The sequence below is a fragment of the Leucopleurus acutus genome (genome assembly GCF_964270905.1).
Source record: "Leucopleurus acutus genome assembly, chromosome: 16".
Lineage (NCBI taxonomy): Eukaryota > Metazoa > Chordata > Mammalia > Artiodactyla > Delphinidae > Leucopleurus > Leucopleurus acutus.
In genome coordinates, this window is record NC_139158.1 from 19,767,655 (window position 1) to 19,783,139 (window position 15,485).

At 46.2% G+C, this 15,485-nt stretch overlaps 1 protein-coding gene across 1 annotated transcript in view; it reads right to left on the minus strand.

Moving 5' to 3' along the window:
• The window catches only part of CACNG3 (calcium voltage-gated channel auxiliary subunit gamma 3), a gene marked incomplete at both ends in the record, with an annotated part of 82,490 nt that overhangs the window by 11,474 nt on the left and 55,531 nt on the right, over positions 1 to 15,485 (minus strand). The window lies entirely within an intron of this gene.

Below are 15,485 nucleotides of genomic sequence, written 5' to 3' on the forward strand. Positions count from 1 at the left end.
TGAGGCAGCTGGCCGTAAGAATTTTGCTTGAAGTCATACGGGTAACTAGTAGAGCCAAAATTCCAGTCAAGGTCTGCTGACTCCTTGGTGTGGATGCCAGGCATGGATTCTGGAGTAACGCACTCTCCCTGATTGGATAATGCTCATATCTGACACAGGACCGCCCCCTTCCCCGCTCCCCTCGCCCAGGACCACAGCTTGCTGTGCTCTGCGGTGTGGCTCACTCCTTCAGGGGGCACAGAATTGCGCAGGTGCACCCCGGGGAAACTGTCAGCATTTTCTTTCCTTTTCTTTCTTTGACATCAGCCTGACTTAACTTGTTGTGGGTGTTTGTTAACTAGCCAATTAACCAATCTCTGGGGCAGCTAATGGCTCTGCCAGTTCTCATAAATGACAAACTATTTCAGAACCTCTCACCACAACACAGCATGAAATTATGCCTTATTGTTCTTATCGCTGCCGGCAGAGACGGCCTGGAGGTGAGGGGCAAGGTGGTGTCGTGGACAGTGGACAAGGTTTATGTTCACACGTAGCTGGGCTTATATTTTAGAGCAGTTACTATAAGAATTAAATAAGGCCATATATGAAGATGAGATAATTTTCGCAAAGCTCTAGGGACTTCATGATAATGGCCAGCACTTTTTAAGTGCTTCTAGCGGGCTAGGCACAGAGCTGAAACCTACATTCTTCTCTCATTTACTCTCATCCACTGCCTTAGGAGATAGGGACTATTCACACTGATATTTGATGATAAGACAACGCAGGATCACAGAGGAAAGAGAGTTGTCACAGCTGGTGAAGGGAAGAATCAATATTTGAATGGGCTTTACCATTACAATATGAAGGTAGCCATTATTATTATGCCTATTATTAACTCATAATAATGAGTGCCATGTAGTTTTTAAAATTTATTTTATTGAAGCATAGTTGATTTACAATGTTGTGTTAGTTTCTACTGTACAGCAACATGATTCAGTTATACATATATATACATAATTTTTCATATTCTTTTCTATTATGGTTTATTACAGGATATTGAATATAGTTCCCTGTGCTATACACTAGGACCTTGTTGTTTATTCATTCTGTATATAATAGTTTGCATCTGCTAATCCCAAACTCCCACTCCATCCCTCCCATACTGCCCCCCCCCACCACCCTTGGCAACCACAAGTCTGTTCTGTGAGTCTGTTTCTGTTTTGTGGAAGTTCACTTATGTCATATCTTAGATTCCACATATAAGTGATATTATATGGTATTTTTCTTTCTCTTTCTGACTTACTTCACTTAGTATGATAATCTCTAGGTTCATCCATGTTGCTGCAAATGGCATTATTTCATTCTTTTTTATGGCTGAGTAATATTCCATTGTGTGTGTAAGTGTGTGTGTGTGTGTGTGTGTGTGTGTGTGTGTGTGTATCTCGCATCCTCTTCATCCATTCATCTGTCAATGGACATTTAGGTTTCTTCCATGTCTTAAAGAGTGCCGTGTATTTAACACATCCTATAAACAGGCTCCAAACCAGAGGCATTTCACAATAAATGATATGCTATGAGCCCATCCTCTTGGTTCTGATTCTCTGCTTACCAGGCAAAGAATGGACTCAGAACCAAGAGGGCGGGGTCTTGGAGAGAAGGCTTGAAGACTCAAGGAAATTCTTGGAAGAAAAACAAACTCAGAACTCCTTCCCTAATATTGAAAGAAGGCCTTCATTTTTCTTGTTTGGATTTTAGAGTTTCATTCACAGATTCCTGTTTGCTTTTAAGCCCCATCGCCTTCCAGCTGGCTGGGTAACAAATCAGAATAAGTCACATACATGAAGCACTTACCATCTACCACGTGCCATTCTAAACACTTTACATGTTTTATCCTCTCTAGCTCTCAAGACAGCCTGGGGAGGTACCTGGTATGATGAGCCCTATTTTACAGATGAGGAAATCTGAAGTAAGTGATTTCTGCAAGGACACAGCTATAAGTGGCACACTCAAGGGTAAGTCTTCCAGACTCCAAAGCCAAGTTCATAGCCACTACTGTGAATTGCACTCTCTTCAACACATTTTAGAGTTGTAAGCAAAATCCTTTGCCAGATGGCTTTATGATAATTTCACGGTCCATCCACTGCTATGAACGGGACCAGTTGGTTTTTCCATCCACCGTGCTTTTTCCATAAGGTGCATCAGGGACCACAGAGCAGGACAAGGATGGTGGTTGTGGGACCACCTATCATTAGCTGTTTTACATTCTCCACGAAAGATTTCATAGGAAGGAAATGTTCAGCTGAAGATTAAATGTGAAAGCTACTGAAACAGACCAGTCAGAACCACGTGGGGATAAGGAACTACACACGTGCTCGCATCTGCTTGTGAAATGGGCCTTACCTAAGGTGGCTTAAGGCAGCCTGAAACTAGGATGTGGAGCCAGCAGACACCAGTAGCTCCTGGAGAAACAGTCACGAATTTTAAATGGTCTAAAGTGTCCCACCACCTGTTTTATATAGCCCACAAGCTAAGGTTGGGTTTTGCCTATGTAGATGATTAGAAAAAAATCAAAAGAAGAATACTGTTTCATGACAAGTAAAAAAATACATGAAATTCAACTTTCAGTGTCTATAAATAAAATTGTATTGAAACACAACCATGCCCATTTGTTTATGGTTTTCGTGCCAAATGGCAGAGCTGAGTAGTTGTGGCAGAGACGGCAAAGCCAAAAACATTGACCCTCTGGCTAAGGAAAATTCTGCTGCTCACGGTCCTGGAGATTTCAGTCCTGGGAGGTAGCACAAACTCCGGGAGGGCAAAAGCGGAAAGCAAACAGGAACTTGGGCCTTCTTGGGACTGGAGGACGTACTCCAGGCTGGTGATTCTAGAGCAGATTATGCTCATCTATGGCAAATCTGGGCTGCAGAATGGTTTGTTTAGTGTATTTGTTTTGTTCTGTTTTTTACTTGTAGTATTTTATTGTATTTTTTAAAAATTAAATATGCTGCTGCAATTTAAAATTCAGGGTATGTCACATGAATGCTGACTTGCAGCTTCTCTTGAAAAATGGGGCTCTCTGTCCCACATTTCCATGGGAAAACAGTCCCTAGCAGCCGGGCCTCAGCAACCCCCCTCTTTGGACTGGGTGCCAGCTCTCTAGCTGGCCACAGTTGCCCCCACCTCCCCAGGCCCTATGTCACTTGAGGAACCTATGGAAAATGACCTCTCCAAACCTCAGTTTCTTCTTCTTCTCCAGGATAAAGATAATAACAATAATAACTTCATGCGGTTGTCATGAGAATTAATTGAAGCTGTAATAGTAGTTACAGCACCTGGTGCTGTACTCAGCAGTTTCCACAGAACTCTGTTAAAATCAGGTAATGACGTAAGGCACTTAGTACAGTTCCTGGCACGTGGTAAGAACTCAATAAATTATAGCTATTCCTACCATTGGTGTTGGTAGGTATTTTAGGACCAGAAGAGACACATTGGTGCCATGGTGAGATTTTAAAAAGCAATATAAATGGAAAGGGAGGGCTTCGCTGGTGGTGCAGTGGTTGAGAGTCCGCCTGCCGATGCAGGGGACGCGGGTTCGTGCCCCGGTCCGGGAAGATCCCACATGCCACGGAGTGGCTGGGCCTGTGAGCCATGGCTGCTGGGCCTGCGCGTCCGGAGCCTGTGCTCTGCAACGGGAGAGGCCACAACAGTGAGAGGCCCGCGTACCGCAAAAAAAAAAAGGAAAGGGAATGAAGACTTTCCCTGAGGAAGACTCCACACTGAAAATGAAGCTGCTGGCACAAGTCATACACTCATCAAACAGTGAACTTGGCCATTCATATAAGTAGCATATTGCCAGCTCCCAGAAATAACCACTATTTAGCATTTCTGTATGTTTCCTTCCAGGCTCCCCTCACATCCCCCACTGCTCCCCCTACCCCCAGGCTTCCACACACACATTGTTTTATAAAATCAGGATCTTGCTGGTCTTCTTTTCACTTACATTTTCTCATCAGTACTTCCCCACATCAGTAAATCTAAGAAAAAAAGGATGGGATTGGACTTGCCCATGAACTGCAGAGGCTGGAGCCAAAAGAGATGCTGAAAACAGGTACCCTGCAAGGATGAAGTTAGGATACAGAGATAAGCACCGTCCTAGCAGAGTTGAGGCTAAGGCACTGGGGCAGAGAGGAGCAGAAACCAGGAACGTGGTAAACCAGGAGAAGGATCAGTGGAGGTTGGTCTGGGGGACAGATCCAGTGGTGACTGGTGAGAGGTGATGGGAACCCACAGTAGAGCACATAGAAGAGCTAGGCTGTGAGAATCCACAGACTCCAGGACCCCAGGAAGAGGTTTGGAACGGCAGGTAGAGCCAGGAGAAATTTCCCAAAGTGTTGAGGTGTAATTACAGAGACTGGCTATGGGGTGACAACACACTTCATCCTGGGCAGAGAAGATTGTGCTGACGGTTCTTCTCTGGCTCAGACAATGGAAGGATACTTCCTTCCTAGGAGGAAGGCACCTCCTTTAAACCAACAATCCTTCTCAAAGGTCAAACCCTAGAAATAGTCCCATTACAATCAAGAATGAGATATGAATACCCACTGTTGCCTCTATGATGTACCATGATTCTACAAGCTCCAGTGCAAGAAGAAATAAAACAGAATTAAGAGTTATACGCAATAGAAAAAAAATAGAGTAAAATTATCATTTTTCCAGGTGATAGAATAGTCTATTTGGGAAGCTGGAGGCATTGCTAGGGAAAAAATAGTAGAATGAATGAAAGAACTCAAGAAGTTGGCTTCTTCTAAGACATTAAACCATACAATAAGGCTGTAATAATTAAGTCATTGTGGCACTGACATTTAAAAGGAACATTTATTAGGATATTTTTTCAAAGAAGAGAAATATTACAAGGAAAATAAGAAACAGTCCATTATCCCATATTCAGATAATCCCTGTTAAATTAAAAGAATATATGTATGTAGTTAGAAAATTCAAACAGTATATACAGAATGGCATAAGATTAAATAAAAGCACTTCCCTCATCACCAAAAATTCTCTCACTTGATAACTTCGTAGAGTGATTTTTGTTAACTGAATGTTGAATAAAATCATGTCTAAGCTGAGATCTGAAGGTTAATTAAAAGTTAATCAGAGTAAAGGAGGTGTGTGCCTTCAGGCAGAGTGGAATAGTGTGTGAGGTGATGAGAGGGAGTGAGTGAGGTGATGGGAGTGAGTGAGTCCCCATCTGGAGGGGGGGGGGTAGTTCGGGGCTTTCAGAGGATCAGTGGTGGTTGGTCTGGGGGACAGATCCAGTGGTCACTGGTGACAGGTGATGGGTACCTGGGGTAGGGCAGATATGAGAACTGGGCTGTGAAGACTGATTGATTCAAACTTTTTCTCCTCCTTCCTTCCTTCCTTCCACGCTTCTCCCAAATTTATCAGACACCCACAGTGTACCAGAGTTGTTTTAAGTGCCAGGAATTGACTAGTGGCCAAGACAGAGAAGATTCTGGTCCTCAGAATTTACATTCTCACTGGAAAAGAGAGTCTATATAGTCAATAAAAGAACAAGATAACTGTGCTCTGAAGGAAGCCCACAAGATGATGTGATGGTGACTGTGCACTGGGTGGGGGAGATGGTGGGCAATTTGGGGCAAGGTGGTTCAGGGGGACAGGTGAGCTCAGACATGATAAAAAGAAACAGTCGGTTGTGTGAAGAGCCAGGGAAAGAGCTTTCTAGGCCAAGGGCACTGCAAGCACACAGGCTCTGGAGTTGGGAATGAGCTTGGTTAGTTTGGGGGACAGAAGGGAGGCCAGTGGGTGGAAGAGGGCCTATTGTGGTGGCGTTACCGGGTCCCTCAGCTGCCCTTCTAGCTGTCCCTTCAGCACTGAGGTCTCTGGAATGTCTAGGAGGTTGGGTTGCACAAGGACCAAAGTCAACTCCATCTCTTCCTTAGGATCAGGGTAACCTAAAGGACCTATATGGTCCTGAGTGGCTTCCAGACATGCAAGGGAGGAAGCCAGGGTGGGGAGGGAGCCCCTAAAATAGGACATTTTTGTTTCTAACTGTTAAAGCCCTTGTCCCGTGTCTCCAGGGAAGGTGGTGCTTCCACATTCCGTGGCTCAGTCTCCATCCTGAGTATTTCCTTTCAGATCCGAGTACTGCGGGCACCCAGCCCGATCCTGGGAAATGGCCATCAACAGTCACGAAGTGGGGATTAGGCTGTTTTGCTGTGAATTTTTACAAACAAGTCAGATTCTTGCAATCTGGAAAGACAGAGCCTGCCCCCTCTTCAGCGTGTACATATTTGACCTGGAGAGAGGTCGTGTGGTGCAGTGGTAGGAGCAAAGCCTGGAGCCCTCAGGCCTGAGTTCGAATCTCTATTCCACCACTTACTAACTCACTAGTTGGGCGACCTTGGGTGAGTTATTCATTCGCTTGAGCCTTTGTCTCTTCATCTGTTAAAATATCAATAATCTGCAGACGTTAGGATTTCTCCAAGAAGTAGGTACATTATCTGCTGTTTGTTTAGATGTACTCTGGGCCAGGCATTGGGTTAAGGGATCTCTGGGTACTGCTTACCACCCCGTGGAGCAGGCACTCCTACTGGTCGTAGGCTGGGGTGAGGAGTAAGGATTCTGGAGCCAGACTGCCTGCATGTGAGTGCCAGCTGTGCCGCGTATTAGCTACAAATTACTTAACTTATGTGTGTCTCAGTTTCCTCATCTGTAAACGGAGAATACTAACGATATGTAGCTCGTGGACTTTTTTTTTTTTTTTTTGCGGTACGTGGGCCTCTCACTGTTGCGGCCTCTCCCGTTGCGGAGCACAGGCTCCGGATGCGCAGGCTCAGCGGCCATGGCCCACGGGCCCAGCCGCTCCGCGGCATGTGGGATCTTCCCGGACCGGGGCACGAACCCGTGTCCCCTGCATCGGCAGGCGGACTCTCAACCACTGCGCCACCTGGGAAACCCTGTGGGGTTTAATGAGGATTAGAAGAGTTAATATTTGTCAAGTGCTTTAGAGCGATGGTAAGTATTGTGTGTGTGTGTTAATTCAGTCAATCCATTTCTAGATGGGGAAACTGAGGCCTAAAACTAAGGTCTGTCTAACTAACCTCAGAGCCTGAGATCTTAGCAAAATCCCCTAAGTGGCACTAACACAGCGCTGGGCACCAAGAAGAGGGTTAACAGGGACAGCTCTTAATGTTATTTGTGAACTCTGTTTCGGGCATGGGGGGAGAGGAAGCCAGGGGGAAGCTGGAGATCGTGTCTCCTCCCTGCCACCCTCACATGGACATATCTACACATGGTAGACGTGTGTGTGTGTGCATGTGCGTGTGCGTGCGTGCGCGTGTGCACGTGCGCGCGCGCGCGCGCGTGTGTGTGTGTGCATGTGCGTGTGCACCCATACAGGGCTGGGCCAGGCAGGCAGCCTGAGGAGCTGGCGCACCCCAGCAGGAATAGGCCTAGAACACCTGCTGTACCAAGTTTGGGCGAGGGCCAGACAGAGCTTTTCTGGGTCAGCTAAAGACAGCTCTGCCTTTACGGGTTTGGGCCTCAAGTCAGGAAATACTAGACCCAGAGCAGAAAGACCTGGGGAAATGAGAGAGCCATCCAAGGCCCAAGCTTTTCAAGTTTGCGGTCCTGAAGGGAGACCCTGAATGGGGAGCAGGTGTCCCCAGGATGTCCCTCCTCTGATGGGAGGAGATCCCATTGGCAGAGCCTCTCAGTGGTCTTCAGGCGGAGCCCCATCCACCTCCCATGGGCGGTGAGTGGCCCACATTGACCATCCTGGGCACAACTGGGTGGCTGTGGCACCACCCAACCTGACAAAGGATTACTTCTGAGCAGTTCTGGACCATTACCATGTGCTCAGAGTGAGGGTGGATCCTCCTAACCAGCCCACCGAGCCCAGCATCTGTGCCCAGAACCTGGTCCAGCCCAGAAACACAGCCAAACCAGTGCCCAGAGCTTGGCCTCATCTCAGCCACGAGTCCAGCTGAAATGCCAGGCCCCTGAAATCCAGCTCAGAATCAAAACCAAGGCTCACTGGAGACCAGGGCTCTGGGTCCAGCGATACAGGTCTTTTAAGTCCCCATTGTGGTGAATCCGCCTTGAGAAATCAGGAAAGAAGAACAAACATCAAGTTTGTTTGTGCCCCGGACGTACTTGTGTTAAGAAAGCAAAAGTCACCACCTGACTGTAAGAATGTTTGGTTTCCTGGTGTTAAATATCCTCTTTAAAACAGAGCATAAGTTACCTTAAAATGGTGGTTCTCAACATGGGCTGCAAATGGGAATTACGGGGGCTGGGGACACAGTAGGAAAATACCGATGCTCTGTTCTATTCCTGGAGATTCTTACTAATTAGTCAGGGCATCTGGAGTTTGCAGAGCTCCCCAGATGAGTCTAACTGTTCAGCTAAGGTTGAGACCCACAGCCTTTAGGGGAGTTCCCTCAAAAATAGGGACCATTACAAAAACAAAAACAAACAAACAAACAAAAAAAAAATAGGGACCATTATTTCACAGCAAATAATAAAGTTCAAAGATGTACTTCCAGCTTTATCTTGAAAACGAAAAGATCATTTATGAGAATATGTTTATTTTGTCTTATCTTTTCTTACTATGCACTAGGGTGAACCAAAAAGTAAGTTGTGTGGATTTTTGGTGGGAGGGGGCATCCTTTGTCTGATAAAATCACATGATGGTCCAATATGAAATCTTTCACTTTCCCAGCTGGATTATAAAGTCTGACTTTCAGAGCAGGATCATAAAGTGGGTCATTTCTGCAAAAAATATTTGAGCATGTCATCATTTTCTCAAGGGCTTCTCTTAATCCTTTAACATTCAAATCACTGGATGCGCCTATCACATCATCACTCTTGTCGGTTTGCTCTTCTCGCATTGTTAACCAGTGTCCCTCTGCCAAGCTCTCGGCCGCCCATGGCTGGCATGTCACACCACACCAGCAGATCTTCTGAGCCCCTCACATCCATCTCATGAAGTCCTGTGCATTTTGCGAGATACGCAATCTCACTTTGCAATCATTTCTGCCTCCTATTTGCATTGTATGGTCACATGCTGACAAGAGCTGGCAATCAGAGAGAGGCTCCCTGGCAAAGACCGTGAATTGTAGGGTATTAAACGGGGGTGGGGTGGGGTTGGAGGTGTGTTTGAGTAGAGACTGGCCTTATAAATGGTCAGGTGATGAATCACATATTCACATTAAGATGGAGTTTGCTGGCTTGTCTGTGCAACCGCACGTGTGCAGGGATTTGGATAATGAATTCACGGATAATGAGGACCCTGAACTAAACTTGGTCTCTCTGAGCAAGACGAAGCACTTGGGGTTTCAGCAATTACGGCCCACGGCTCCTAATAAGAGCACCACTGGAATGAGTGAGGTAAGGAGAAATAAACATCCTCTTCTGAGGTTCCTGAACTGCTGTCAGTGCACATCCTGAATTCAGTCTTGTTCACTGGGGTGCCTGCTTTGCATTAAGCAGTGTCCTGGGCACGTCGGATTCATCAGTGAATGAAACAGTGTAGGTTCCGGATCTCAAGGCTGTTACATGCTAGTGGGGGAAAGACCGAGAGTGAACAAATAAATGAACAAAACAAAGGTTTCTGTAAAAAGGAAGAGGTAATTTCAAATAGTGATAAATGCCATGAAAATAATAAACCCCAGAGAGAGAGAGAGTGACCTGGGGGCAGTGGGGGGAAATTGTGAGATTGGGTGGACAGGGAAGGCCTCTCTGAGAAGGTGACCCGAGTGACAAGATGAAGCCACTCAAGGGAAGATTTGAGGGAAGAACTTTCTAGGAAGAGGGCGCCACAAGTGCAAAGGCCCCAGGGAAAGATAATACTTAGTGTGTTTCTGGAACCAAGGGGAGTGCAGGGAGCAGAGTGGGTGAGGGGGAGGCAGGATAAGACCAGTTCCACGAAGGAGCCAGACGATGGAGCCCCTTCCAGGCCAGGGCTGGAAGCTGGAAAGGCGTGTGGTCCATGCTTTTGGAGGGCTTTACACATGTGAGAAACACAATCTGATTTATAGTTTTAGAAGATCTCTTCGAAGATGACAGGGGCTTGCAGAGGAGCAGGAAGGGAAGAGCATCTTCAGAGGAATCACTGAAAGCCATCCTGAACCTTCTGAAGAAGTAACTGCCGATGGTGGAGGAACGGCGGTCCAGCCAGGGTCCAGCCAGAATCCAGCCACATCCACCCAGAGAGAGATGCTCCATCGCGAGAGCGTCCTGCCTTAGAACCAAGTGCAGGAAGTGGAGCTCAGAGCAGGGCACGGTGGGTGCTACCTGTCCTCTGCACCCAGTTCTAGGCCTGATTTATTTTGAAGAGCCTGGTGTTGGGCATTTTGCTTCATCAGCCCCTCTGCTCGGTTTGGGGTAAAATCTTTCCCTGGTCCTTAATTATTTGGTTGATTGCAGGCCCAACTGGAACACCAGCCTAGCCCAAAGCCCAGGTCCTAGCCGGTCCTGGATCACAGAGCCGAGAGCCCGGCCCACCCTAGCCAAGACGGCAGTTCTATCCAGTTCTGTGTTCTAGATCCCTTTTGCAGCCTGGCACCCAGCCTGGCACCTGGAACTTCACAGGCGCTGGTGTAGGATTAACCAACTATGCAGAATAAGCCACGTGTTTGGGGTACCAGGAAAGCAGGGGTACAGAGAGAGAGAAAAAAAATGAGAATTGGAAATTAATTGATATTTGACTTTTACAAAAGATCATTAAAATAGCACAGAAAAAACTCCAGAAGTGCGTTGATCTTTCTTATGTAATAGTTTAGTATTATTATTTTAGTATCGGATTATCTGTGAGGGTGGGGTGGCCACCATAATCATTTTAGTGCTTCTAAAAATCATCTTAATCCTGCCTCGGCAAGCATTGGCAGGAATCGAGAGCCCATCCATTTCCAGACCACACAGGTAGCCGTGGCCATGGCAGGGGCTCTGGGGAGAAGGCTGCGGCCCCCTCATCTCTGCTGCTTGTAAGTGGTGACATTTTTCCTCCAGAGGCGCCTGGAAACGTTGGACCCACCCGCATAAGAATCACCTGGGCTCTTAGGAAAAAAAGCACATTTATCGGCCCCCCACACGACTTAGTGATTTAGGGAGAGTCTGAGAAACTTCTTTTTAGCAAGCTCCTCCAGGATTCTGATGAGCATCGGAGTCTGAGAGCCACATTCTGCAGCCAGATGGACGCATGGTCACTGTCACACACACAGACGACTCGGCCTCTGTGGGTATGTGAGACCCTGGCTGGGGAACAGGTCCAGACAGCGTTTTGGAGGGTTTGTGGAGAGCGATTCCCTCTTAGAAGATTGAGGTTGAGGCCATACAAGACTTTTCCTCAGCTAGTGAGCATCACACAGTCCTGAGTCCCTGCCCCCGGCTGTGAGCTCAGAGCAGCCCATTCTTTGGACTTGGCCTTCACATTCCCGGGCGCTAGCAGTTCCCAAAGGCAGCGCCACACGTGGTCACAGAGACACACTGACAGACCTGAGGGACATTCATTGTGTGACTTGGAATCTACTCCTCGTCACTGGACCCCTTCATTTGTTCTTTAGCTGCTGTAAGCAGCGTGTAAATGGCACACTTACAGTGTAACAGGTGGAGGTGTGGGGTTCAAAAGGTTATTGTTATTTTTTAATAGACTTTACTTTTAAGAGCAGTTTTAGGTTCACAGCAAAATTGAGGGGCTGGTCCAGAGATTTCCCATATCCTCCTCCCCCGACACATGCGTAGCGTCCCCGTTATCTGCCTCCCCACAAGAGTGGTACCTTTGTTATAACTGATGAACTTACATTGATACATGGTTATCACTCAAATCCATAGTTTACATTATGGTTCATTCTTGGTGTTGTATATTCCATGGGTTTGGACAAACATGTAACAATATGTATCCATCATGATAGTATCACACAGAGTAGTTTCACTGCCTTAAAAATATCCTCTGTGCTTCACCTATTCATCCATCCCTCCACGGAACCCCTGGCAATCACTGTTCCTTTTACTGTCTCCGTAGTTTTGCCTTTCCCAGAATGTCATATAGTTGGAACCACACAGTATGTGGCCTTTTGAGATTAGCTTCTTTCACTTAGTAAAATGCATTTAAGATTCCTCCATGTCTTTTCATGGCTTCATAGCTCATTTTTTTTAGCACTGAATAATATTCCATTGGATTTGCTACAGTTTATTTATCCACTCACCTACTGAAGGACATCTTGGCTGCTTCCAGATCTTGGCAATTGTGAATATAGTTGCCATAAATATCCATGTGTAGGCTGTTGTGTAGATATAAATACCAAGGAGTATTTGGGTAAATACCGAGGTGTGTGATCCAGAGTACAGTGAGAGGGAGGGGTGTGAGTAGGACAAGGTGGGACGGGAGAGATGAGAGGAGGTCAGATGGGCTTTACTCTGAGGGCCTGGTTTTACTCCAAGTGCAGCACAGGTACACATATACCAAAGCATCCTCCAAAGTGGCTGTTCCATTTTGCATTCCCACCAGAAATGCATGAGAGTTCCTGCTGCTTCACATCCTCGCCAGCATTTGGTGTTGTCAGCGTTCTGGATTTTGGCCGTTCTAATAGGTACTTGTAGTATCTCATTGTTTTAATTTGAATTTGCCTGAAGACACGTGATGTGGAGCATATTTTCATATGCTTATTTGCCATCCGTATATCTTCTTTGATGACATGTCTGTTTTGGTCTTTGGCCCATTTTAAAACCAGGTTCTTTGTTTTCTTATTGTTGGTTTTTAAGAGTTCTTTATATATTTTGGGTAACAGCCCTTTATCACATGTATCTTTGGCAGATATTTTCTCCCAGCCTGTGGCTTATCTTCTCATTTTCTTGACATCGTCTTTACAAAAGGTTGTTTTTTCAACCCTAATTTGGCACTTTCTTCATTAAAAAAATAATCCAGAAAAGTTTTGTTTTTCGTAAAGTGACATCTTTTAAATCGTGAGGGACCTGGGCTCAGTTTCTGCCCCACTGCAATCTCTGTGAACATGTTGCAGGATCAAACCCACAAACCTGGAGTCTATGTTGAAACTGTCCATAAAGAAAGCCACACTTTCGAAATTTTGTGCCATTCTGACTCCACTAACCTGAGAAGGGGGAGAGAGAGTCTCCTGTATCTGTTTCCAGCTACCTTGGACTGCTCATTTCAACCTTCACTGGGCAGCTCTGCCCACACAAACAGATTTGCTCCCAAGCAAATCCATCCTGGGCCCTGACATTTATCAAGCATCTTTAACTCTTTTCTATTCATTAAGCATGGGTGGTGGCCATGGCAACCATTAACTGCACCTGACATCCAGGAATAGTTCTGGCGTTTCGAGCAAACACCATCCTGGGATTTAGTTCTGCAAGATACAGAGCCTGGCTGCCTCCCTGTAACCTGTGCGGACGTCATCGTTTCTCCCCTGAATCTGAGGTGCCCTCCAGGCCTCTTGCCTGTCTGGCAGGAGAAAGAATGTGGGGCCTCTTCCTCCAAATCCCCCATTCTCACTGCCCACTCACCCACCAGAGTCCTTCTGAGTTGCAGTATGATGGGGGTGAGGCAGGGGGCATCTCTAGGTGGGATGAGTCTAAGGGCATGTGTGTGTGTGTGTGTGTGTGTGTGTGTGTGAGAGAGAGAGAGAGAGAGAGAGAGAGAGAGAGAGAAATGGGGTAGGGATGCCCCCACCTACCCCCAGGGGAGCATCTGGAGTTATCAGAGGTGGATACAAATATATTTTAGAAAAGCAGAGAAGGTAAACGGGCCTGGTGCCCAGTGTGGATATGTCTGTTTGCCTGTGTGTGTGTTTTGGGGTGTGGTATATGTGTACCTGTGCCGTACTTGGAATAAAACCAGGCCCTTAGAGTAAAACCCATCTGACCTCCTCTCATCTCTCCCATCCCACCTTGTCCTACTCACACCCCTCCCTCTCACTATACTCTGGATCAGCTATTCTCAAACTTTAATATGGGCACCTTGTAAAAATGCAGATTTGAAACCCGCAGGTCTGGGAAAGGGGCTGAGATTCTGCCTCTTCTGGGATTTCCAGCCAGCTCCTAGGTGGTGCGGATACTGCTGGTCTGTGGACCACACTTTGAGTAGCCAGGTCTGGCCCAGGGGCTCTCATTCCTGACTGACCCCAGATCACCCAGAAGCTCCTAAATAGTACTGGTGCCTACGTCGACAGACGAATGGATGCAGAAGATGAGGCACATATATACAATGGAATATTACTCAGCCATAAAAAGAAATGAAATTGAGTTATTTGCAGTGAGGTGAATGAACCTAGAGTCTGTCATACAGAGTGAAGTAAGTCAGAAAGAGAAAACCAAATACTGTATGCTAATGCACATACATGGAATCTAAAAAAACGGTACTGATGAACCTAGTGGCAGGGCAGGAATAAAGACGCAGATGTAGAGAACGGACTTGAGGACACGGTGGGGGCGGACGGGGGGAAGGGGAAGCTGGGATGAAGTGAGAGAGTAGCATCGACATATATACACTACCAAATGTAAAATAGATAGCTAGTGGGAAGCAGCCGCATAGCACAGGGAGATCAGCTCGGTGCTTTGTGACCACCTAGAGGTGTGGGATAGGGAGGGTGGGAGAGAAATGCAAGAGGGAGGGGATATGGCGATATATGTATACTAATAGCTGATTCACTTTGTTATACAGCAGAAACTAACATAACATTGTAAAGCAATTATACTCCAATAAAGATATTAAAAAAAATAGTACTGGTGCCTAGACCCCAATGCAGACCAGTGGAATCAGAATTTCTGGATGTGAGGCTCAGTCTTTGTAGCTCCCCCAGGTGATTCTACTGTGCAGGAGATTGAGGAACACAGCTTGTTGCCTGGACCACTCTCTCCCGGCCCTTCACGGAGCTGTCTTGTTCTTAGCGTTTAGATCTCCACCTGCCTCGATCACTTTCAGTCACTTCCTTCACAGAGCTTATGATTATATGTGAGTGTGCTTATTATCTTTTTATATTTATGGCCTTGTTTAATTTCTGACTTCTTCACTAGAATATAAGCACCACTGTGTCTCAAACATCTTCTACAAGGCCTGCTACATAGTAGGTTATTCATAAGTATTTATCGAATGTCTGTTTGTTGTGTGTTGTATCTGAGGGAATTTTAGACAAGGTGGCTTTCTGTTGGATAAGGACAAAAGTGCTATGCAGTCCTCTGTGATCTGGACCTTGCCCATCTCCAGATTCTTCTCCCCACACTCCTCTTGCACTGGCTTTGCTTTTCTCACCTGCCTCAGGACCTTTGAATCTATACTCTCTCTGCCTCATACATGCTTCTCTATCCATTCCCCATTTGATTAATTCCTACTTTTCCTTAAGATCTTACCATCCACGCATCCTCAGGCTGATGCCATCTAATTATTTGCTCTCACAGCACCCCATGCTTTTCTTTTGGGGGACATATTATAAATAATTAATTATGGGTTTAATTATATGTCTGTTTAT